The following is a 24,530-nucleotide window of genomic DNA, read 5'->3' on the forward strand; positions in this document are numbered from 1 at the left end:
ACAGCGATAGAGAGAGGGAGAGAGAGGGAAAATATAGAGGGAGTGGTGTAGAGGGAAGAGAGTGAGAGAGTAAGGGGGCAGAAAGATGTGTGAAGATGGAGGCTGAGAAGAACAAATAAAATGTCTCATTTCTATTAGTTAGGAACAAATTTTACACCAAAATACGGCGTACCTATTGCACACTAAGGTGCGATTGCTAGTTTATATTATTGCGTTTTCTAAATTTTATCATCTTTTTATTTATATTGTTGTAAAATCTCACCTAATTAAAACCCTGCAATTTCTGGAAGACTGAAACCTACGGCAATATTTTTTGTCTTTAATTAAGTGCCAGCCTGGACTTTTACTGCTGACCTGAATTGAAATTTCTGCCACCTGGGGCAACATTTTCCTCAGCCTCGACCTTTACGCCCGACTCAAATGAAATTGAAAAAAATCTCGCCCAATTCAAACCCTGTAACTTCTGAGGGTTTGAGCAAATATCAAATGGGTTCAGAAATAAAAGAGCAAGAACAATATGAAGTACAGATCTTTCCCCCTTTTTCCTTGCGAAAGATTAACTTCTCTTCCAATCCGCCTATTTTCCCTTTTTCTAATAAACTTTCTTTTAGTCACTTGTACCTACATATATCACACCTGTAATGAATCTCCGACTTTCACCGATGGCAGCATCTATTCCACAAACTTGAATCTAGTTATCAATGATCTGTTTCAAAATGCCCCTCAAAGTTTAGTGTTTAACACTTCTTCCCATGGCCAATCTCCCAATAAGGTCTACGATTTGGTACAGTGTACTGGAAATATAACAGCAGCGAGTTGCTCAATCTGTGTGCGGGAAGCGAATAAAACTATTAAAGAGCGTTGCCCCAACGAAAAAGGAGGGAAAATATGGTTGGATGATTGCTTCTTGCGCTATGGCAGCACAGATTTCTTTTCAATACTTGATACTGATGGAGTTTCTGTGTCGAACGGGGAGAACATCGCCAGCGATATTAACGCTTTCCAGTCCACAATCAAAGGCCTTCTGTCCGATCTGTTCAACAAAGCTTACGTCCCTGCAAACAAGGGTTTCGCTGCTGGATCTGCGAACTATTCTTCTTCAGGAAAGCTTTATGCTCAAGCAAGGCCACAGTTGGAGTATTCTACAAACCAAGGGGCTCAGGTTAGGTGGGCAGCTGCATGGCGAGATATGAAGTGTACTCATTTTATTCCTCTGCTCAGTCGCCTTCTCATTCCCCTGAGGAAATTAATCCCCTGCCTCCCACCTCTCCCACCTCAAAGAGTATGAGCTCCTCTACCTATTCAAACTTTTTCTTGTTGGGGTGCTGGGTTTTCTTCGTTGGAATTTTTAGTGGAATGAGAAACAGTTTTTGAGTAGATAATTGTATACAGATATTGTATTGTATTTCAGGTCACATTACATGTTACATGAGTTATTTCTCTTGTTTCTTCTTTTTAAATAAGTAGATTAATCTTAAATTATCAAGAGTGTTACAGTAAATGTTTTAGAAAAGAGATCACACTTATCATTCTAAATACAAAAAGAGAGTTCACTTATCATTCTAAATACAAAAAGAGAGTTCTTCAGTCAAAGTTTACTATTATATAAATCTACAATTTAGATTAAAGTAATAGCTAACTTATAAAAAACATGTTCAGTCCATTTCATAATGTTTATTATTTAATATTTTCTGTTTGATCCTTGAATGGATGGCTAGGTCAATCTTTTAGATGCAAAAGCCTTTCTACAGTCAGAAGCTTAACTTGTCATTAACATGTCATATACAATATTTTATGAACTTCTGTTTAATAAGATATTAAAAATACAACCTCTTCTATATTTTATTTTATTATTCAGTTGTAGCCATTAGATAGATGCTACAGTTATGAGCAGATGTAATTCTTTAACTTGAATGGAGCTATCTCAATTATCTTATTCTAATGTTCATTTTTGAAAATATTATAGTGCCACTGGCCACAATCCTAATTATTGAACATTACCAATAGTTTTAGGCTTTGTGGGAGGCAGCATTCTGGTGCTATTTATTTGTTTGATTGTATGGAGAAAAGTAGTTAAATCTGCCCTGTTTGGAAAGGCAATAACTACTACTACAACCAAACAAGTTGTTCTCTCTGAAATCCATTTCTACTTCAATATTCCTCTTGCTGTGGTAGTCTAGTGTGATGAATAAACTGAGCTTACCCATTTTACTCTTATTGTTTTGTAATGCTACAGAAAGGCGTCTTTAGATTACAAGCATTGATAGAAGCCACAGAAAATTTCCATGACCACAACAAGCTTGGACAAGGAGGGTTTGGTGTTGTGTAGAAGGTAGTTTTACAATTCATTCTAGTCTAAATTAGAGTTAGTTTAACAACACATGGGGAGCTCTAAATCTGTCTTTTATGTTCAGGGACTAACTAGAGATGGAAATTTGATAGCGGTAAAGAAACTTTATGCCAAATCTACACAAGGCAAAACAGAGTTTATGAATGAAGTTAAATTGGTGGCAAATGTTCAACACAGAAACCTTGCAAGGTTGTTAGGATGTTGCATGGAGAAAAATGAAAGGTTGCTTGTGTACGAGTATTATCCCAACAAAAGTTTGGACATCTTTCTCTTTGGTAAGTTATCATAATATCTTAATTTGCTCTGGAATAGATGAAGAGGTGACTAATGTGTTAAGAATTGGAATAACAGATCCAGAGAAATGCAGAGAGCTAGACTGGCAAAAACGTTATAATATCGTTGTTGGAATTGTTCGTGGGTTTCTCTACCTTCACGAGGGTTCACCTGTACGAATCATTCATAGAGATATAAAGGCAAACAACATTCTGCTTGATCAGAAACTCAATCCATAGAAGAGTTGCAGGCACATGGTAAGCATCATGATGATTATGGACTTTACCTGATTTTAAGTATAGATTGCTAATGGTTATCATTTGAAGTTTGATTTATTTAAATTATATAATAATTATATTTATGCATTAGTTATTTTCTGTTTGCAATTATTTTGAAAATCTTGCTTTAAATAATTTAAGTGTGAAATGTAGATTGTAGGTTTGTTCGAAATAATTAGGAAAAACAAAAGGTATTGTTAGACAAGTTGTTGTATTGAAAGAGAAATAAAAGAACAGAGTGATGATCCAATTGTCTGACAAGCCATGTATACACATATATGCAAAGAAATATCTATTTAATTGGATAGATCCGTATTGGACTCCTCTCATTTTCTTAAGATAGATTCATTGTTGGCTGAAATCCTGGATAAAAATTAGAAAAATTAAAGAGCAGGAAAGATACAGAACAAAGATAGATTCGTCACTCGCTGAAATACTGGATAAAAAGAATTAGAAAAATAAAAGAGCAGGAAAGATACAGAACAAATTAGTAAGATATCTCAGTATGTTATTCATCAATAGAATACAAATATATAACATTCAACTGACGTCAAGAAGATCTTACAAATATGCTAATAAAAATGAGATCTAACTCAATCAATCAGAAACATATTTACACTTAATTAGTTATAGACTCTTAATAGTTAAATATAAAAGATCTAGGAATCAAATAAAGATGTAGAAATCTTATTTGATTCCTTTTTCAACTAACTTTTGGAACATTATATTCCAACAAGAGTCAACGAGAGTGGGACTATTTAATCTCTATTTTAGACTCATACCCATTAAACTGAACGCACTTCTTAAATTTGTATTCTAGATTTCTTTTTCAATACAGGAAAGATCAATATTAAATACAAAAAAATACACTTAAAAGTTTGAACCTATTTGAAATTGCCTTGCTACTAATATCTGGGATCTTCTCAAATGAGAAAGACCAAGCTCAAATTTGTGTTGCTAGTAATATTTGACATCTTCGTTAAGGGGAAAGGTCTAGTAGCTGAATGCATTCTAATAATTGTTATAATACTTGTTCGTTTAATGTTAAATTTTCTTTGACAAATATCAAAACAATAGTTGGAAATTTGAAATTGTTAGTGGTGAGGACAACTATTCATGATAGAATCAACTGTATTGCTTGGATCTAAAAATAGTCAATTATGTTATGCAACATCAGTGCACCAACAAAATATGACAGTGCACAAGCTTGGTCTCATTTTTTAATCTTTTAAAACACCTTGATTAAAGAGCATGTTGATATGACATCATATTTGATGATCTGATATTGTAACTTTGGATAGAAGTAAGAGTTCCTATATACATTATTGTAAATTTCGAAATCACTTTGAACTTCCTGTTAGATTGTGGTGGCTGATCAGGAAAGTACTGTACATACTTCATAAACGAATTTTTTTTTTTTTTGGAAGTAGCCGACATGGTAGCCGACATATGGCCGACATGTTATAACCCTAAAGCGGTTTAATACTTGTATAAAAAGGGCTTAGGGTTGGGTATTTTTATGTGTGGTGATACAAAATTGGTTCTTGCGGCGGTATTGAGTTGTAAGGGATTACGGATTGTAATCAGGTTGTAATCACTGGATTGTAATAAGATCGAACTTGCTGTTTGGTGGACGTAGCCCAGGGATTGGGTGAACCACGTTAAATCTTGGTGCCTTGTGTTCATTTCTGTGTGTTCTATTATTTTTGTTATTGGTTATATTTGCATGTAGTTTTTATTTATTTCCGTGGTTTATCCTAACAAGTGGTATCAGAGCCTAGTTGTTTCTCAGTTATCCTCTGCAGGAAAGTCTCACGGTTAAGTGGGAGTCTCACGGTTGAGTGGGAGCAATGGCAGATGATGGTAAGCTGAGGGTTGATAGGTTTAATGGGCAGAACTTCCATTTATGGAAGATGCAAATGGAAGACTATTTATATCAGAAGGATTTATGGAAGCCGTTGGAAGGAAAAGCCAAGAATCAGGGAACTATGTCAGAGGCTGAATGGGATCTTTTGGACAGAAAGGCACTAGGAAGCATTCGGTTATGCTTGGCACCATCGGTGGCATTTAATATTACAAAAGCAAAGACGACAGAATATTTGATGAAAACCCTATCGACACTGTATGAAAAGCCCTCCGCTTCAAATAAGGTATTTCTCATGAAGCGTTTATTTAATATGAAAATGGCAGAAGGTGGATCTGTTGCAGATCATTTAAATGAGTTTAATACTATTACTAGTCAATTATCTTCTATGGGTATCAATTTTGATGAAGAAATTAGGGCTCTCTTGATTTTGTGTTCTTTGCCTGAAAGCTGGAATGGCTTGGTAATGGCGGTGAGTAATTCTGTTCCTGGATCAAGTACCCTAAAATATGATGATGTGATCGGTGTTATTTTAAGTGAGGAAACTCGTAGAAAATCCTCAGGTGGATCTACATCAGGAAGTGCTTTAAATGCACAAAGCAGGGGCAGAACGACTGAAAGAGGAAGTAACTCTGGAAATCGTGGGAAATCAAGAGGAAAGTCAAAGGGGAGGAGGTCTCAATCGAGAGGACCAAATGATTGCTGGTACTGTGGGAAACCAGGGCACAAAAAGAAAGATTGCTGGACTCGAAAGAAAAATGAAGGAGATAAATCAGATGGAGACAAAGAGGCAAATGTGGTAAGTAATAAATCCGAAGAGGATGCTTTGCTTCTGTCTTTAGAGAGTGTTGATGATTCATGGGTTTTAGATTCTGGTGCTTCTTTTTATGCTACACCTCATAGAGGTTATTTCATTGATTATGTCCAAAGGGATTTTGGGCTTGTTTATTTGGGGGATAATGAACCCTGTCAGATTGTTGGAAAGGGAAAAATTAAGATTAAGTTGCAGAATGGGAATCATTGGCTACTACATGAGGTAAGACATGTTCCAAAGTTGAGTAGGAATTTAATTTCAGCAGGGCAACTCGGTGATGAGGGTTGTGTAATTACTTTTAATGATAAAAATTGGAAGGTTTCAAAAGGTTCCCTTGTAGTAGCAAAAGGTGTGAAAGTAGGCATCTTATATCTTTGTACAGGTCATATTGTTCCTTCTACTTTGATTGTTTCAGAGAAAAATGAATATTCAGGAACAATTACTACAGTTGAGCAGGGAGAACAAATAGCTGCTGTAGATTCTGATACAGCGCTGTGGCACAATAGACTTGGGCACATGAGTGAGAAAGGTATGAAAGTACTTCATTCAAGGAAAGTTTTACCAGGTCTAAAATGTGTGAATATGGATTTCTGTGAAAGTTGTGTGTATGGAAAACAAAAGAGAGTGAGTTTTGTAAAGACAGGGAAGGAAAACAAAAAGGAGAAATTAGAGCTTGTGCATACAGATGTATGGGGACCGGCTCAGGTATCTTCCCTTGGTGGCTCTCATTATTATGTTACATTTATTGATGACACAACTAGAAAAGTATGGGTTTATTTCCTTAGACAGAAATCTGATGTATTTCAAACTTTTAAGAAATGGAAATGCTTGGTTGAAAATGAGACTGGTAAGAAATTAAAATGTCTCAGATCTGATAATGGTGGTGAGTATTGCAGTCATGAATTTGAAGATTATTGCTCCACTAATGGTATTCGTAGACAAAAAACTGTTCCAAGGACTCCACAAGAAAATGGAGTGGTTGAACGCATGAACAGGACTATAATGGAGCGCGCAAGGAGCATGAGGTTGCATGCTGGGTTGCCCTTACACATGTGGGCGGAGGCTGTCAATACTGCAGTATATTTGATTAATAGAGGTCCCTCTACTCCTTTGGGCTGTGGTATTCCAGAGGAAGCATGGACTGGTAAGAAGGTGAGTTATTCTTTTCTCAAGACCTTCGGTTGTGAAGCTTTTGCTCATATAGACTCTGAAAATAGAACCAAGCTAGAAGCTAAATCAAAGAAATGTGTCTTTGTTGGATATGGCATTAATGAATTTGGCTATAGGCTTTGGGATTTTAAAAATCATAAAATTATAAGAAGCCGAGATGTCATATTCAATGAAAAAGTGTTGTACAAAGATCTGTTGCAGCAACATGAGAAGAAAGAAGATGATTATGTAGTGTTGGATGATACTCCAAAAGCTGATGTTCCAGCCATTCCTCATGATGTGCAACAACTGCAACAACAAATACCACACACACCAGTGAATGTTAGACGGTCAACAAGGCCAATTAGACCTCCACAAAAGTTTTCTCCCTCTTTGTATTCTATTTTACTTACTGATGCTGGTGAACCTGAAAGTTATGATGAAGCAGTGCAGGTGGATACTAAGATTCAGTGGGAGTCTGCAATGAAAGATGAAATGGACTATTTGCTGAAAAATAAGACATGGGATTTGTGCAAGTTACCTGCAGGTAAAAAGGCTTTACAGAATAAATGGGTTTACAGGTTGAAAGAAGAGGAAGGAGGTAAGAAAAGATTTAAGGCCAGGTTAGTTGTAAAAGGATTTGCACAGAAAAAGGGAATTGATTTTGATGAGATATTTTCTCCTGTTGTTAAAATGACTTCTATTCGTACTGTTTTAAGTCTTGTGGCTACTGAAGATTTGCATTTAGAGCAGATGGATGTTAAAACAACCTTTCTTCATGGTGATTTGGATGAAGAAATATATATGGCTCAGCCACAGGGTTTTGAGGTCAAAGGTAAGGAGAACTTAGTGTGCAAATTGAAGAAAAGTTTATATGGCCTGAAGCAAGCACCTCGGCAATGGTATCTGAAATTTGACAGTTTTATGCATGAGCATGGATATAACAGGTGTCATTCAGATTACTGTGTTTATTTTAAGAGGTTGGATGATGATAGCTACATTATTTTATGTCTATATGTTGATGATATGCTTATAGCTGGGTCTAACATGCATCATATTAAGGGGCTAAAATGCTAGTTAGCACATGCATTTGCTATGAAGGATTTGGGGGCAGCAAAACAAATCCTTGGTATGAAGATTTGCAGAGATAGGAAGAACAGAACATTGACGCTATCTCAAGCTGATTATGTTGAGAAGGTGTTGCAACGTTTCTCTATGGAGAATGCTAAAGCTGTCAGCACACCTTTACCTGGTCATTTGAAATTGACTAAGGAGATGTGTCCCAAGACACAGGAAGAGGAGGATAAGATGTCCAAGGTACCCTATGCTTCAGCTGTCGGAAGTTTGATGTATGCTATGGTATACACTAGGCCAGATATCGCACATGCAGTGGGAGTCGTTAGCAGGTATATGAGTCATCCAGGTTTTGAGCATTGGAATGCTGTCAAGTGGATTCTCAGATATTTGAGAGGAACATCCAATAAGTGTTTACACTTTGAGGGCTCTACTACTGATTTATAGGGCTATGTTGACTCAGATTTGGCTGGGGATATTGATACCAGGCAGAGTACTACAGGTTATGTCTTTACTGTTGGTGGGGCTATAGAGGCAGAGTATGTTGCTGCTACAGAGGCAGCCAAAGAGATGATATGGCTTCAGTTCTTCTTGGAAGAATTGGGACATCCTCAGAAGGATAATTATTTGTTCACAGATAGTCAGAGTGCCATTCATCTTGCTAAGAATTCAGCTCTGCATTCTAAGACCAAACACATACAGTTGCGGTACCATTTCATTCGGTCAGTTTTGGAGGATGGACAGTTAAAGCTGGAGAAGATACATACCAATGAAAATCCAGCAGATATGTTGACAAAGGTTGTCACAAGGGAGAAGCTGAACTCCTCTTCAGCTTCAGTTGGTCTTTTAGACTAAATGTGAATAAAAGAACAGCAAAGTCCAGGGTGGTTTGATCCAGTGGGAGCCCCATGCGGTAGCTGTATTGCTACAGGATCAGTCTCCAAGTGGGAGATTGTTGTTTAGTGTGGAGCCTGATCAGTCCCCAAGTGGGAGATTGTTAGATTGTGGTGACTGATCAGGAAAGTACTGTACATACTTCATAAATAGTGGGGTTCGCCGAATTTTTTTTTTTTTTGGAAGTAGCCGACATGGTACCCGACATATTATGGCCGACATATGGCCGACATGTTATAACCCTAAAGCGGTTTAATACTTGTATAAAAAGGGCTTAGGGTTGGGTATTTTTATGTGTGGTGATACGAAATTGGTTCTTGCGGCGGTATTGAGCTGTAAGGGATTACGGATTGTAATCAGGTTGTAATCACTGGATTGTAATAAGATCGGACTTGCTGTTTGGTGGACGTGGCCCAGGGATTGGGTGAACCACGTTAAATCTTGGTGCCTTGTGTTCATTTCTGTGTGTTCTATTATTTTTGTTATTGGTTATATTTGCATGTAGTTTTTATTTCTGTCCGTGGTTTATCCTAACACTTCCCACATAAGCCCACATAAGAAATTAAAAAGTATAAAATTGCAATGCTCCATTACTAAATCCCCTTTCCTAATTTGGTACTATACTCAACAATATAATATTAATATTACCAATAAATGCAGTCTCAAAATATTAATGGAGTTTATTGTTAGAACTACCAAACGTAGAAATCAACAACTAATTCTTGAGGATCTTCCTTGATGACAACTTAGGGAATATTACTTACACCCATCTAAAGGAATACTTTTTCATCCACAAGAAACAAACAAATTGATTACGCAGAGTATTGTCTATCAAACACATCCTCTGTTTCTCACCAAATTCTACAAGCAAACTTCATTACCCATAGTTTTGAAATATTTCTAGCTGGAGCGTTTCTTGGCATAGCATCCATTTATAGAACTTCGAATCCAATTTCCTTCCAAGAAATATTTAGAAAAAAAAATTGAATCCAAACACATACAAGCTCGAAAGTACTTCATGATTAATGTTCATTAGATAGGATTTTGATCAGTCTCTACATTAAGATAAACCACAAAGCAGTAATAAATAAGCAATGAATCTCAATAATTCAATTGTCAAATAGCAACAAAAGCAATAAAACCCCATTAGTGCAAATCTCTAAGGTAGAGGACACAACTTAACAACTTAACATAAACAGAAAAACACAAGAGATCAACCAAGCTGAAAGACAAATGTTGACTCCTGAAAATTTGCTAAGTCTGAAATCTTGAAGCCTTGAAATTTGGCTAAGTCTAGATTTCTGAAGCCCTAAAATTTCCTAGAATCTTTATCTTAGCCCATAGAGGTCTGGAACCTATCTCCAAGAACTCGTCGCATATATTAAAATGTATCTTATGTATAAGTAATTAAATCGATATATTTTAAATTCCAAAGGACTAACAATGGAAAGACGTAGAATTGAATTCGAATGGAAACATTCTGAATCCAAAATGCGACACCATAGGATTGAAGAACACTGTATAGGGTACTCGAAACACTTCCTAAAAAGTTCGGGTCTCATTGAAAAGCGCTCGTTGCCCGCCCGCATAGGTTTTCATAATTTCCAAGCGATACTTTAAATCAGCACTAGGCGATACTTTCCAATATCACGCGATACTTTTAAAGAAGAAGAGCGACATTTTTAGGGATGAGGCGATACCACTCACAAGGGCATGTGATACTTTAAGGGTATTGTATGACAGTTCTTCAAAGGGGGTGCAATATTGGAAAGTATTGCACGAGAAAACTCTAAGAGGCGTGTGACACAATCATGGATCGCACGATACAATTCTAATGGGCATGCAACACTTTATTGTATTGCACCATGTTGGCAAATGCTCGCCTAGGAAAATACAAGAAAACACTAAGGACAACAAAACAAGTAAAACAGAGAACAAACCTCCACACCAGGGAGTACTGGATCTACGTTTCAAGGCAAGAACACTCGAACCATCTCTGAAAGACAAAAAACAATAACTAACCATCTAACAAACAATAAGAAGTAAAAGTATAGAAGGAAATACCGCAATAACAGAAATAACATCACAATGAACAAAACACTAAGTATGTGGTTCCTCCCAACCGTTAATAGTATCATAAGACCATCGTGGGCCCTAGCCATCCCCTATGTATAACATCTTAAGCCACCAACCATATCGTCGGTACTATCGTAATAGGAACATCACTACTAAGCATGCTACAACATAAGCATTAGGAAATCTAACATGCTAGAAACAAAGCATAAGATAACTCTACAAGTAGATAACCTCACCTATCACAAGCTAATCATCATAATAAGGAAATGTGTCAAATCTAACATCATCTAAACATGATATATGAGCATTCCAATGAAAGCATAAATGACAAGAAGGCATGCTCCAGAATCTAAAGTACCAAGTGAAAACATCTAGCCACGGTCGCGTTCGAACAATAGACCATCTTTGTACACTGGTCCCTAGCAGTGGTATAGGTAGCTATGCCTCTCAACCACGTGGCACCCGTAGGTCCACACCCGTCGTGCTGATGGAGATAATGATCCAACCACAAACTCACACAGAACAACATCCATGGCTAATACACATGCCTGATAGTATGATGACTAAACCCAAGACATAGACAATGCATAAACTATAGGTCTTGGTCAGACAACTCAATGGGCTACTATGTAGGGGTTGACATCATGGAGAGTTGCTTGGCATCGACAAGCCCAAGCTAGTATTGGTAGCTACTCTCCCTCAATGGAAGGTGCATAGTCGAGTTTTAATTATCTTAAATTATTTATTACCACCTAGTGTTTTCATTTAGTTATCACTTAATTAAAACTTCTTTTGCCAACCCTTTGGGCACAATGATCACTAGGCTGGGAGATAGAAGCCCTCTCCATATGCTACCCTACCCTACCCATGCTCATCCAACGATGAGTGCCCGTAGGTATGCAAATTCCCAACCCAACCTTAATGATCATAACTTTCGGCAAGTACATGGAAGAGCAGCCCCGAGGGTCACTCGACAGATATGCATGCGCACGTACTTGTGTGTGGCACACCACCATCACAAAGATCAAAGCACAAGGATAGGATAAGAAAATAAAGCAAAAAGTCACTCAAGTGAAAACAAACTCGAGAGGATGGATGCAGTATGCATCCCAAAGCAACATAAAAGTGCCATAATGGTCGAACTGACATCCAAATGGATCGTCCAGGTACACGACACACATTGTGCCAAGAAAATTTTGAGAAAATAGGGTGGCATGCAAAACGAGGTAAAAATTCAAAAATTGGAATTTTTTTGAAATCAAAACCCATTTGACTTTTGGGTACTAAAATACCAAAAATTCAAGAATAAATTAGTTCGGACACCGTATGAAAAAACGACCAGCATAACAACTCAAAACCCCAAACCCCCATCCCAAAAATAGGAAAAATGTTCATACTCAACCAATCGGGTAGAACTAGCATATAGAAACGGAAGGGGAACACGAGTTCTCAGCCTCCTAACATACTGCTACAAGAAAAGGAAGCTGAAATGGAGCAAAAACAACAAAACGGGAAGGCCCTACCTGACAACAAAAAGGGAAAAAACTGAAACCTGTAGAATAAAATAAATATCTCGTCAAAATAGCTGAAAGTGACAGTAGAGCAAGAACTCCTCGAGTCGGATCCAATGAGACCGACCTCACGGAAAACCCATGCTCATAGCTCCTTGAATGAACAAAATCCTTCAGAAGAGGATTCTAAAAAAGCTCTCAATTTTTCCATTTCAAAAAGTGAGAAGTGAATAATAAAATCTGTAAGAATTTGGCTTAGGCCAAAATTCACCCAAGAACTAAAGAACTCAACACAAGCACACAGTAGACAAAAATAGAGAGAATATGATCAATATGATATTGCTTACTATTCAGAAGCATGTACATACACACTAGGAGTGCCTGTATATAAAGGCCTCTTAGGAAGCACGTAGAATGTCTCTAGAAACAATTAGGAGATAAGACAACTAAGCACCTTATCCAACATTCTAGATGAATGGATAAGAATGAAAAAGTGTCATATGTGTGTAGAAGATTCCTGTGTTGTAGACAACATGTGCTTAAAAGAGGTGCAGACCCTTGTGATGTCATCATGACAACTCACAAGAGTGCACATTCTCCTAGGTGACTAATAAATAAATATTAATATAATGCATTAACCTAAGTAAAATTAAGTAAGTGTAATAAGTAAATACTTGTTTACACCAACAAAATCACTTTTCCAATACTTATTCACTTTTAGAGTGAATAGTCGATTAGGGAAAATAGCCAACTAGAGCGGCTAGACTCCGAATCGACGCAAATGAAAATATGTTATTCTTCGTAATGAGAATTCACCTAAGGAAAAGCTACCAAAAATTAAATCCGAAAAGATTTAAAGCCCAAAAACCCAAAATCATAAAAAATCACTTAACACTTTCACGATAATGCAAACCTCTAAATGCACAAACACGCTCACTAGTCTAATCACATAATGCAGATGAGTTCAGATTTACTAATCACCAAAAGGTTTTAATTAAAACAATTAAAATAAGGATACCTCGACCATACATGGACGACATTGGTAAAATATGAACAACTGAATCACTAACTCCATGTGTCACTGCCAAGGATATAATTCTTGCACACTAAAATACACGATCAAGTGCAATTGCATATAATATCATAGCCGAAGCAAAATGCATTAAATATCTAATTAATCCATTTACATCACTCACGTTCTCCAAAAGCGTAAAGATACAAGAATGAAGTAAATAACCATAGCATAAAATCCATCTCATAATATAATCAACAATTATGTCCAATAAACCATATAACCAGATATTATTATAGATCTATTGTCATCTCAAAATAGCATCAACATGCAAATATGATAAATTGAATAGTACATCAATAAAGTATCTATGGTATTGAATCAATAGTATAATATTCGACACTTAGGTCATCTCAAGGTACTAAATAATAAGAGTATCAAGTATCTCTCGAATTAAAATAAATAAAGTACATACTGCAAACGCGAGAGGCACTACATCCTCCCCCACTAGTATAGACTTACTCTTGGAAGCCAACAAAAAGATAGGGGTACAATCCCCTAAGTCGTGTAGCATCCTCCCAAGTCGCAGAGGTCTCATCGCTCGGGTCCCATTGGACCCTTACCTGCTCTATGTCTCGACCTCGCAAGATCAGCCTTCAGTGTTGTAGGATACAAATGGGCTCCAAAGTAAGTCATCTACTACCTACAAAGCATCCCAATCAAGAACATGGGTCACATCTAGAATATATTGCCTCAAAATAGAAACATGAAAAACATCATGGATGCACGATAGGCTAGGTGGCAACACTAGTTGATAAGAAATAGGACCAATCCTCTCGAGGATCTCAAAAGATCTGACAAAATGTGGTGCCAACTTAGAGCCTTTCCCATAATGGATGGGCTCTTCCTCTGACGCACTCTCAAAAACACTTTGTCACCAACAAAAAAGTAACGATCCAACCTATGGGCATCTGCATACTTATTTTGCCCTAATGCGAACAATCTACTGCTCCATCTCCTGAAGAATCTCTGGACCCAAAAGAACTCGGTCCTCTTAAGTAGTAACTAAATGCGCCATAATGCGAACAATCTGCTGCTCCATATCCTGAAGAATCTCTGGACCCAAAAGAACTCAATCCTCTAAACGATCCCAACTCAAAGGGGTATGACATGGTCTACCGTACAAGGCCTAAAAATGTGACATGCCAAGAGAACTATGATATCCATTATTGTATGCAAACTCAAATAGTCCTCCCATTTCACCTGCATGTCCATAACGTACATGCGAAGCATATCCTCCAGAACTTGATTTACTCTCTCAGTCTGACGATCGGTCTCTGGGTGATAAGCCAAACTAAAATTGAGTTGTGTGCCCAAAGCATACTGGAGAGACATCCATAGTGCATAAGTAAACATTGGATCTCTATCTGAAATAATCAGAAGAGGGATCCCATGTAATCCAACAATATCTACCAAGAAAATATGCGCTACAGAAGAAGCTGTGTAGGATGCTCTCATGGGTGAGAAATGTGCTACCTTGGACAACTTGTCCACGGTCACCATGATACAATCATGTCTTTGCAATGACAAGGCAACCTTGTGATAAAATCAATAGATATCGTATTCGACTTCCACTCTGGAATGGTATGTGGCTGCAAAAGACTTGACAGATGCTGATGCTTTGCCTTCACTCTCTGGCACTCTAGACATCTAGCAACAAAATCAGCAACATCGTATCTCATCCTTGCCCAAAAGTACATCCGTTTGAGATCAACATGCATCTTCTTGACTTTGGGATGTGCGAAATACGATGCACGATGTGCTTCCGACAAAACCAAGGTATGAAGGTCACTTGAAACAGGTACATAGATACACCCTATGTGTCACAATAGTCCATTAGACTCAAGCATATAACCTGAAAATCTACCCTCAAGGGTACGTCCAGACTTGATCTTCGCCCTCACCTCTTGATACCAAGTGTCACTAGGCAAAGCCTCCAAGATACGGCCCCACAAATCCACTCCCAATGACATCATTGATACCTCATGTCATCTTCTATTCAAAGCATCCGTGACAACATTCTCCTTCCCTTTAATGTAATGAACATCATAGTCATACTCGCATAATAACTCCATCCAATGATGTTGTCGTGCATTCAGGTTTGGCTGAGTAAAGATATACTGCAAGCTCCTATGATTGCTATACAACTGAACCCTGTGTCCCAAAAGAAAATGCCTCCAATGGACAAGGGCATGCACTATGGCTACAAGTTCCAAATCATGAGTGGGGTAGTTTAGCTCATGGTCTTTGAGTTTCCTGGACTCATAAGCAATCACTCAACCATCCTGCATCAACACCGCACCCACGCCTTCCAAAGAAGCATTTATGCAAACCATGAAATCACCTACAAGATTAAACACTGTAAGGACTAGTGCATTGATCAAACACTCCTAAAGAGCATTAGATGTTGCCTCACACTTGTCTGAAAAAACATACTTCTTCCCTTTCCTCTGAAGAGAAGTGATGGGATGAGCTACTCGTGAGAAATCCTTCACAAAGCAACAGTAGTAACCTGCCAATCCCATAAAATTATGAACTCTGAGACATTAGTGAGTACCGACCAATCCATAATAGTATGAATCTTCTCCAAATCCACTACAATTCCATCACCAGTGATGATGTGTCCCAAATACTTCATCTTTGACTGGAAGAACCCACATTTACTCAAGTTGCCATATAGCTGATGGTCTCTCAAGGACTGCAATACTTGACATAAATGGACTTCATGCTCCTCCACAATTTTTGAATAGATTAATATGTCATCTAGAAATACAATGACACATTGATCAAGATAAGTGCGAAATACACCATTCATCAAACTCATAAATACTGATGGCACAATTGTTAACCCAAAGGGTACAACTATGAATTCATAATGCCCATACTGTGTATGAAAAGTTGTTCGATAAATATCAATCTCCTGGATACGAAGCTAATGGTATCCTAACTTAAGATCAATCTTTGAGAACACTCGCGATCCCTTCATCTAATCAAACAAGCCATCTATCCTCGGTAAAGGATAACGATTCTTCATCGTCACCTTATTCAGCTACCGGTAGTCAATGCACAAATGCAAAGAACTATCCTTCTTTTTCACGAAGATGACTGGTGCACCCCATGGGGATACACTAGGATGAATATGGCCTTGGCCAACAATTCCTCTAGCTCTAATCTGAGCTCACTCAACTCTAGAGTAGTCATGTGGTAAGGAGCTCGTGAAATTGACTCTACTCCTAGTACAAGATCAATTCAAAAATAAATGTCACGTTGCGGTGGCATACTTGGAATCTCATTAGGAAGCACATCTGCATGCTCACGAAGGAGTGGGTGATCACCAAGTGTCATCATACGACTTTCAACTTCCTCAAGATCACTAATAGACACAAGAAACAATTGACATCCTTTCCGCACACTCCTCTTCAGCTAATTAGTTGAGATCATCCAAAGTGAGACTGGTTTCTGAACTCCCAAAAATTCCACCTACCCACTTGTGTCATCAACACACTGTACCATCTTATGACGAAAATCGATATTCACTTGATGGGTGGCTAACCAATCCATGCCCAACACAATGTCATACGACCCCAGAGGTAGAATGCGTAGATCCACTATGGTGCTGAAGGTTCCCAAATTCAAATCGCAACTCCTAACTAAAGAGTCAACAACTGCCTTGGAACTTGTGGCTAACTCAACCTGCCACCTATCAACCTGACGCATTGCCACTAGCCCACATCGCTGAACAAGAGATGGTGATATGAAAAAATCTGAAGCACCAAAGTTAAACAAAAATGAAGTTGAAACACCATGCAATGTACTTGTAGCCTCGACTACCGTACCTTGATGCTTAGCTTGATGGTTTTCAACTGCCGCAAAGACTTGGTGATTTCGACCTACCTCTCTTATAGTAGGCTCAGATCTCGTTACGCCCTTACCATGTCCTGAAGATGGCTTGATCGAACAATCAAAAGATTTATGACCAGACTGGCCACAAGAATAGAAGTTCCCAATAAAGTTGGGACCTATCCCACAACCATCCTGAGTAGCGCTAGGATATGGTGCACTGCCTCTGATGGAATTCTGTTGCACACTCTGTGGAGGACGATCTTGCTAAGATTTCTGTCCCCTATTTTATCTCCTTTCTATCCTGAATTACTCGAAGACTGTCCACCCTTGCTTAAGTAACTCCTCATATTCTTATGGTGAGGACCACCCTGAGAGGGTGTTCACTAAGTTTGGGCCTTTCCAAAGGATTGAGAATATTGTGCATCCTACCCCAAAGGTCATGCACTTTGATTTTGAGAACTAGATTTACCACTGTGCCCCCTAGCCACATTGCTCTCTATGATCCTTGCCTTCTCCACAACAAGAGCAAGTGTCATCGGTTGATGAGCACGAACATATCCAATGATGGAGTCTTTGAGGCCCCTAACAAAATGTTGGGTGATGAGTGCATCATCCTGCTTGTAGCTCAAATATTGTTTTACACCAAGGAACTTCTCATATTGATCAACTGTCATAAAGCCCTATTTAATCTCATGAAATTTATCAATACAAGTTTCACTACACTATGGTGATAGAAACTTCTCCCTGAACCTTTCCTCGAAGATCTCCCAGCTGGGATTTGTGACATTAATACCAAGCCTTTCACTCTCTCCATCCTACCAAATGGAACCATGTTCCCTCAGCTGTGTGATCGCACAACGGGCCTTTATGTTGCCCCCATAAGGTAACAATGAGAAAAAATGCCCCATATCAAGCAACCAGGTCTCAGCCTTGAGTCCTATTCCCTAGCCATCAAACTTTGGTGGTTTAGACCTCTAAAGTTCTCGCATCATCTCAATTTGAGTGAGATCAACATCATCCCAGCCATGACCCCTCCATCGGTGCCTTCTTCCATTGGGTGGTGTACAAGAACATTCTCATTCATGCTTTTCCTCTGTATGCTCCTACTGACAGGAATCTCCATCATGAGATCCCTCTTCCTGATCATGATCATGTTGGTGCTCCTCAAGACAAGGGCCCAACTGAGCAAGAATTTCCTAAAGCATTGGCATCAATGCTCATATGAAATTCTGATTAGTGTTACCCTATTCTCCCTCTCCTTTCTGTCGTTACTCTTCACAGTGTTCATTTCCATGGAAACCACTATGGTTACCACCATGGCCACTAGGTCTACATGTAGGAGGCATCATTGTGGGAACAACAAGGTGATGTCAGCAAAGTTATATCCCAAGCATAAGAGTCGAAAGCATGAATCGACCAGATATCAAATAATCAAACATACTATAGCAATACCCAATAGTAAACAAAACCATAGTGGAAGCATAACACATAGATCCCAATGTTGCAATGTGGGCTCTGATACTAGATGTAATGCCCCACCCGAAGATCCTTGGAACAAGGATGAAATACAAGCAAGATAAAAAAAAAAATGTAGACCAGTATGAAAGCACAAGAAAACCATCATACATGGATCATAAAAATCACAATGGAAGACTATCCAACAATCAAACACCAAAGATCTCCAAGCGTTACCATTGACTAAAATATAAACAAGAAAACACGAGATCAACCAAGCTGAAAGACAAATGTTGACTCCTGAATATTTGCTAAGTCTGAAATTCTGAAGCCCTAAAATTTGGCTAAGTCTGAATTTCTGAAGCTCTAAAATTTCCTAGAGTCTTTATCTTAGCCCATAGAAGTCTGGAACCTATCTCAAAGAACTTAGCACATGTTGTCTACACCACTGATTTGTATGCTACACCATTGTAGGCTTATCCTCACATCATCGCAATTAATCCTGTGTTTAATGGAGGATAACCCATATCTGGTGGACATGTCCCTAGTTGTATGACTTATCATTTTGCTAACTTCTATGCATTATAGAAGCTCTCCTGAGGCCTTTATATATAGGCACTCCTAGTGTACTTTCAAGTTGGCTATGCTGGCATATTGAATGAATATCATCATTCTGATCATACTCTGTCTATTTTGGTCTACTATGTGCTTGTGTTGAGTTCTTTAGTTCTTGGGTGAATTTTGGCCTAAGCCAAATTCTTACATGGTATCAGAGCTGAGGGAGATTCTCTACACATAGTCGTTCAAGACCATTCATGCTTCAGCACCTCAACACAAATCTGGAGGATCCACAGAAATTGGGAACATCTAAAGCCAGATTTGACCTCACTGTTGCATCTGAAGTGTTGATTCAGTGAAAATCAACTATAAGTTTGCCTATATTAGGTGAAAGTTGATCGTGAGGCAAAAAAAAAATGCAAATTGGAACTCGGAGGCCCCAATTTGTAGATCGAGTATGGTCGTTTCATTGATCTGATTGTTTGATTTTTGGATCTGAATTAATTCATCTCTGTCATTTTTGGGTTTTTTTGAATTATTATTTTCAGATTTATTAATTGCCCTAGTAGAGAAAAAAAATTTGCCGAACCGGGCAGTGACACCCTGGCTCGGCTCTATATTTTTGTGTGGTTGAATATTATATTTTATATCGTAGGGTGTATTATTCAATATTTGGAGTGGACATATTTTAATAATTGTTATTTTATTATTTTATTTTTATTATGTAATGTTGTACCTAGATGGACGTGCAACATGTAAAGATTCCCATGAAATATTCTTGATGAGTTGTATTGTAACATTGTGATAATATTTTATGTAATTATTTAATATTGGAGAAAAGAATTAAATGCCCAATATTAAATGTGGGGTCAGTGGGTTAGGTAGCACATGGTTTATGTAATACCATTTAGCGGTTTTGTGGGACTTGCTACTATATAAGCAGGCACAAGGGTAGTTGTTGTATAGAGAAAGAGTGACAAGGAGAAGACAAAAGGCAAGAGTCGAGCGGGACAAGGCTTGACAGGTTAGCCAAGGGAGCATTTGTGAAGGTTGGAAGCATGGCATGAGATGTGTGGATTCATGCTTGTTCACATAGTTTGCTCGGTTGTGGCTATGGCCATGAAGGCTTCCATGGTTGTATGACAATGGTATTTTTGCTGAATAATACATGGTGATGGATGCTTTTGGAGGCTGGGTTTTTCCCTCAATGAGGGTTTCCCAGGGTATATCTTGTGTCACATTTTGTGGGTATGTTGTCTATTCTCTTGCATGTGGATTTTAATTCCGTGTTTATTTCAAATCTATTATGGGTTATGTGGAAACGGTTATATTCTTTATTGCCAAGTTTCCTTACAAGTGGTATCAGAGCTATGGTTTTATTATTGTAACCCTAGATTGAATCCATGGGAATGCATGAGAGGATAAAAAAAAAAAAAAAGGGGCAAGATATATTGCAGATCTGAGGGTTTTTGGATTTGCTGTTATGATGGGATGTTAAAAGATTTGGGCATGTGAAATTCTTGGAGAAAAGGATTTTTTTTTTTGGATGTTTCATTTAAATAAGGGTTTTGGGGGGTAGCTTGCAGAAATGACCTCCTGGGTAAAAATAGACCTCACCACTGGATCCGGGTCGACATTTCCATAAATTTTGATATATAATATGCCCTAGTTTGGCCATGTTCAGAGGAAATGAAAGAGTTTTTTGGTTTCAGCCCATAATGGCCGTCAAATTTAATCCCGTCGGAATTTTTGTCACTGAAAAAATAAAAAATGAAAAATCGTACTGAAAATGATAAAAAGACTGTTTTAGTAAAACGACCATAACTTTCTCTCAGAATATCGAATTTCAGAGTTCTTACAAGCGTTGGAAAGCTAAGTCAAAGCACTACAAGATGGTGTAGGTTTGGTTCTATGATTTTGAAATTTTGTCAGGTTTTAAGAGCCCTAAAGTCAGATGTTGTTTATTTTGAGCACGGATTAGGGCATAACTTGGGCATACAGAGTCGGTTTTTGGACTTCGAGTAGTCAACGGAAAGCTCTTGGAGAGCTCTACACATTGGTTCAGATTTGGTGCAAGTTTGGCATGATTTATTTGTTGATATATTGATCTGAACAGTTTATAGGTATATTTTGACTATGGTAACATTGTGAGTTTATGGCATTGGAGATTTAAGATTTGATGTCATTGTATACTCAGTTCATATTTCAGATTGGTCTCATGATGATATGGTTATCGATGTTTGGATTTGGATATGCATGATGACTTGTTGGGTCTACAAATTGTGCAGTGTTGTAAGCGGTCTATACTTACAGGTTGCATTTATAGCTTGGTTATGGGTTGTCTTTGTCCATTGATCTTTCATTATTGATGCATATTCAGATTGGTGGCTTGGATTTGGGTTGTCTATGCCCTAAGTCACATGATTTACTATTTTCTTCATGTAGAAGGGATGAGATGCTGTTACCAGGTACAGTCATGGTGGAGGATTGTGGTTGACTATTTTATGCTGACAGGTTGGACACTTTGAGAGCCAGATGCTCAGTTCATGGATGTGATCATGGTGTCATGGATTTTGGCATGACATGATTGGATATACAGGTACATCCTTGATGTTCATTAGCTTAGATTTTTTGATTCAGTTATGGTGGTATATCTTCTTGGTTGAGGATCATAGTTATTTAGTTTTCTTTTGAGGAGCTCATGATGTGCACTTTGAGTTTTTTGATGGTTTAATGCCTTGGTTGATTCTCATGATTAGAGGATGGTTTTTCATCATGATGTCATGGATAGCTTGGATACATAGTTTAGTGGGAGCTTGTGACAGTGATGGGGTGACAGTGCAGGATTAGTTCCTGGTTTGGTTTATATCTTCTTGGTTTGGAGAGGATGGATTTTATGATGCCATAGGTGACTTGGTACCACGGTTGAGTGGGAGTTGTTGGCATTGATATATTTATTGAGTGTTTGCAGATGTTGGAGGTTTGTCTTAGATCCTGTTGCTGCAGAAGCATCTTTGACATTTGCATGGTGCACTTGTTATCTTCATGGTGTATGAAGATGGTTAGATCTTGATGACTCATGGAGTTCTTGGTTATCTTCATGTTGTGTGGAGATGGTTCTTCCTAGTATGTGGAGATTTTTTTCTTCATGGTGTGTGGAGATGGTTGCATCTTGAGGACTCATAGGATTCTTGGCAAAGGTGTGGTTTATGCTTTTATTTGGTATGTTATCCTTGGTATAAGGATGGTTTCATTATTATGTCATGGTATACTCTTGATACGCGTTTAGAGTTGTGACATGTTATGGTATGTTCATAAGGAGCATGTTATCTCTGTAGTTGAGATGGTAAGATCATATTGTCATGTTTATGTTCCTGAGGCCATGGTTGGAACTTTGACATTGATCTTGGTTTAGTTTCTTGGTATTGAGTACACTGATCATAAGTTGGATACTTCATGATATTTCTATGTTGCATTTGGAGTTGGCATGAATTGATTGGTTACAGGTGCTCATGGATACTTAGAGACGGTGGTGACGTTGATTTCTCTTGGATTAGAGAAGTATTTGTTGGGACGGTTGATGGTTTTAGCAGGAAGTCCGAGGGGCAGTCACCTGATATGGACTTGAGAGGAGATTGCTCTTAGATGAGTCTTGGTTGGAGACTTGGGTATCTTGATGAGCATTCTCATTCTCCACTCTTAGTCTACTCGGTGGTTTGCTACTCGAGAGGTATAGCCCATTGTTTCTCTCAATTGCATTATATTTATGCTTGTCTTTCATGGATATGGATCTTGAGCTATGGTACATGAGTTACTTCTGGAGGGTTCATTTGAGAGATGGTTTAGCATTGGTTATCTCCATGTGCATATGTTGTTATGCTGGTTGAGTTTGGGAGATGGTTTTATATTGGGCATATTCCTTGGTTTACGAATGGTTTTATTGAGTTTGATTTTCTTGTGAGAGGCTTACATCCATGATTAGTTATATGGTATGATTTGGGTGTTGTTGAGGCTTCTTGTTGGGGTTTTATGGAGGAGATCATACTTGCACAATTTACATCTAGAGGTGTGTGTAGAAGGACATGATACAGGTTATGATTTGCATGGTTTCTCTGGTCTTGGTTATCTTCCTGGATGTTCAGTTTTGCCTACATTGGATTTGAGATTGGTTGAAGATTGTGATCACTGGTTTGTTCTCATGTATGTCATGTGAGAGATGACATGGTTATTCTTTTATCTCTTTCCTCTGTTGGTTGTGGTGAACTTGGGAGAGCATTAGAGACTTGTTATGAGAGTTGTTCTTGCAGGATATTGGATTATGTATTGTGAATGTCCTTGATGCTACATGGATTCACTTCTTTGAGATGTGTTGAGTGGATTGGTTATAGATTTGACATTATCTTTTGCAGTGGGAGCTTCTTGGTATATATGTGGCAGGTATTGCTCTTGAGGCTTGTGATTGCAGGTTGCAGATTGGATATGTCGGTGATATAAGATTCACTTGTTATACCTTTGAGGTATGGATAGTTGGATTGGTTTGGCACTTTGCTGTGGGTGTTAATTCAGCTATGGATATTTTGACAACTATGGATACATGTGATTACCTTTGGATCAGGTTATTTGTGCTTGGAATTTTAGTTGGTACAAGATTTTATGATCTTCTAATGCAACAGGTTGGGTGGCTTTCTCTTTGGATGGCTTCTATGTATGTCCAGTGGGAGTGGCATAATAGGAGGTGAGATCATTCATGTTCGAGATGCTGGATACTTTGATTTTGTTGCGGGTACCAGGATGGAGCACTTGGTATATTTTTTATCCATGATGGTGGATGTGCTGGGAGGGATTTCTCCCTTGTTCATTTTGTGTGGCTACGTATTGACCCTATGCAATGTATACAACAAGTGGGAGATTGTTGAGATAATGGGTGTTGCACACATTGCATAATATTGTTATTTTATTATTTTATTTTTATTATGTAATGTTGTACCTAGATGGACGTGCAACATGGAAAGATTCCCATGAAATATTCTTGATGAGTTGTATTGTAACATTGTGATAATATTTTATGTTATTATTTAATATTGGGGAAAAGAATTAAATGCCCAATATTAAATGTGGGGTCAGTGGGTTAGGTAGCACATGGTTTTAGCACATGGTTTATGTAATACCATTTAGCGGTTTTGTGGGACTTGCTACTATATAAGCAGGCACAAGGGTAGTTGTTGTATAGAGAAAGAGTGACAAGGAGAAGACAAAAGGCAAGAGTCGAGCGGGACAAGGCTTGACAGGTTAGCCAAGGGAGCATTTGTGAAGGTTGGA

General features: G+C 38.2%; 1 pseudogene across 1 annotated transcript in view; it reads left to right on the top strand.

Annotated features, from left to right (window-relative positions):
• The first annotated feature begins 353 nt into the window (after positions 1-353).
• The window catches only part of LOC149560493 (cysteine-rich receptor-like protein kinase 10), a 62,538-nt pseudogene continuing 38,361 nt past the window's right edge, over positions 354-24,530 (top strand). Inside the window, exon 1 of the transcript XR_016363697.1 lies at positions 354-1,282. The product of XR_016363697.1 is annotated as a cysteine-rich receptor-like protein kinase 10 (transcript). The remainder of the gene's footprint in view (positions 1,283-24,530) is intronic.

This window comes from Cupressus sempervirens, chromosome 4, assembly GCF_028749045.1.
Source record: "Cupressus sempervirens isolate cs-2001-9-10 chromosome 4, ASM2874904v1, whole genome shotgun sequence".
Classification (NCBI taxonomy): Eukaryota; Viridiplantae; Streptophyta; class Pinopsida; order Cupressales; family Cupressaceae; genus Cupressus; species Cupressus sempervirens.